This window comes from Dendroctonus ponderosae, unplaced genomic scaffold (assembly GCF_020466585.1).
Source record: "Dendroctonus ponderosae isolate FM_Combo_2020 unplaced genomic scaffold, Dpon_F_20191213v2 Dpon_F_20191213_1, whole genome shotgun sequence".
Lineage (NCBI taxonomy): Eukaryota > Metazoa > Arthropoda > Insecta > Coleoptera > Curculionidae > Dendroctonus > Dendroctonus ponderosae.
This window is the reverse complement of record NW_026017110.1, coordinates 26815649-26817725: the sequence shown is the minus strand read 5'-3', so window position 1 is coordinate 26817725 and position 2077 is coordinate 26815649.

Here is a 2077-nt window from a genome sequence, read left to right as displayed (position 1 = left end):
TAAGCGTCTGTGGATTCATCAAATAATACTTTGCAAAAAACAAACGGGCTAGCCGCAAACGTCCGTGCCGTATAGCGTGAATAACCCTGTATATAGCTTTACGTGGCCAACACAGAATGTTTATTAGTACCATCTCCCATAGTGTTGGAAGTATCCCATTATTTTCCAGAGTTGTAAAACATCTTGTTTTATTTGCAGATTTCTTTGTTGAGCTGGATAGGCAGTACAAGCCGTTGACAATGCATAGTACGCTAAAAGAGCTAGTCCGTTACGTGCAAGAGGGAATAAGGAGACTAAAAGGAAAACCGTCGACTAGTAAATAGAAAATGCGACACGATGCCGAATGCGCGCTGGCATCAAAGTGTCACGACCTTGTCATAAATCATGAGTTTTCTGACATTACAAAAGTCATCTTTTATTGAACTCCCATTGGTGAGGAGCACAAATCTATTGAACGTTAGATATACGATAGATGTATAGATTTTATAGCGTAAAAATACGTTATATGACGCTCAATAGATTTTTGAATCGCAACATTTTGGGAAAGGTTTACATTGATGGCAGCAAACTCGGACCAATTGGGGTTCAAGAGGCTGCTAAATTTTAGCATTAAATTTTATTGTTGGTTTCTCTTTTAAAGATCATTAAAGGGTAGGTTCAAAAAACGGGGCATTAACCGCAGAAATTGAATTAACTCAGAGTATGTCCATACTTAAGTAAGAGATCCAATTAATCTACAATGTGTTGTAAGAGAATGGAAAAAATGAAAATACTTATCACTCAATACCCTCACGTACAACAATATTTCATCATCGAGTACACTTGATTCTAAAACTTTCTTTGTGCGGTTATTTCATGGGTGTTCCGTATTTTCTGGTCAACTACCACCATAAAACGTTGTAAGAGAGTAACCAGGGGTGTGCGGTCTATGGAAGAAACGGAAGCCCCTCGAAAGGTGTTTTGATATCAGGATAGTTAGCAATACTTCTGCTGATAGCAACTGCAGAAGTATCGCGATCGATCCTGATATCAGAACACCTTGGTAGCCACTCTAGTGCCTTAATACGAACTTCTCCAAAATTTTGGTTTACTTCCCAAAGTTTTAAAAAAGTCTTCTCTGTCCTCTCCAAATCTTATTGTTTCACTATACGAAAAACAATCGATTAATGAATTCAACCTCCGAATTAAAAAAAAATAGAGAAAATACTGTAAGCATTATTGAAACTGCAAATCATGTAATTAATTTAAACGAAAAGTTAAGGTAATAACCCAAATGAAATACGCAATATTTTTATCTGTGAGTGTGTCTAGTGTTCGGTTAGCTCATTTTTAAGCTGCCCTGTTTATGACCATATTAAAAGAGAAATTGATATTACTCAGTCAATTACCATTAAGAAAATTGTTCGTCGAATGGATCGTGAATAGCTAATTAAAAATTGTAAAAAAGGATTTGATATGAAGTTCAAAAAATTGGATCATCCAAATGAAATTGAAAATCAAAAAAATGTCCCATGTGTGCAATGAGTGAACCTCTACTTTGGTGACGAATTGCTCTGGTTCAGTGGGATTCTTTCGATTTACGAACAATTTTACTTAGGGAATGACATCAATACTTAAATCTTAGGATAAATTTGACCAGTTTTAAATAATATATTTGTACATAATTAGTGACTATGTAAATTTGTCGTTTAAAGCAATTTTTATTAAGATTTATTCGGGTATTTAGTGGGGCTGGGGATGATTTAATCTCAAATCCTTTTGTTCAAATGGAATGGTGAATGTTTTCCACCAGTGGGCATTTACTAATTTGTACGGAATTAGGAAATATCATTTCTAACCTACTTCATTCGCAAATGGAGCATTCCGTTTATATTTTATTTGAACACCCTGTATCAACTCAATTAATGTTGAGCGCGCTAAGTTCAGCATTGATATCAATTTACATATATAGTGAAATTTATTTTGCTCAAAACTTTTGTTCAATTGGAATTGTGTTGCGGTTGAAAGAAATGCAATATGATGTACATATTTTTTACTTGCTAAAATAAAAAACGTCACTTGAACAAAAGTTGGCAAA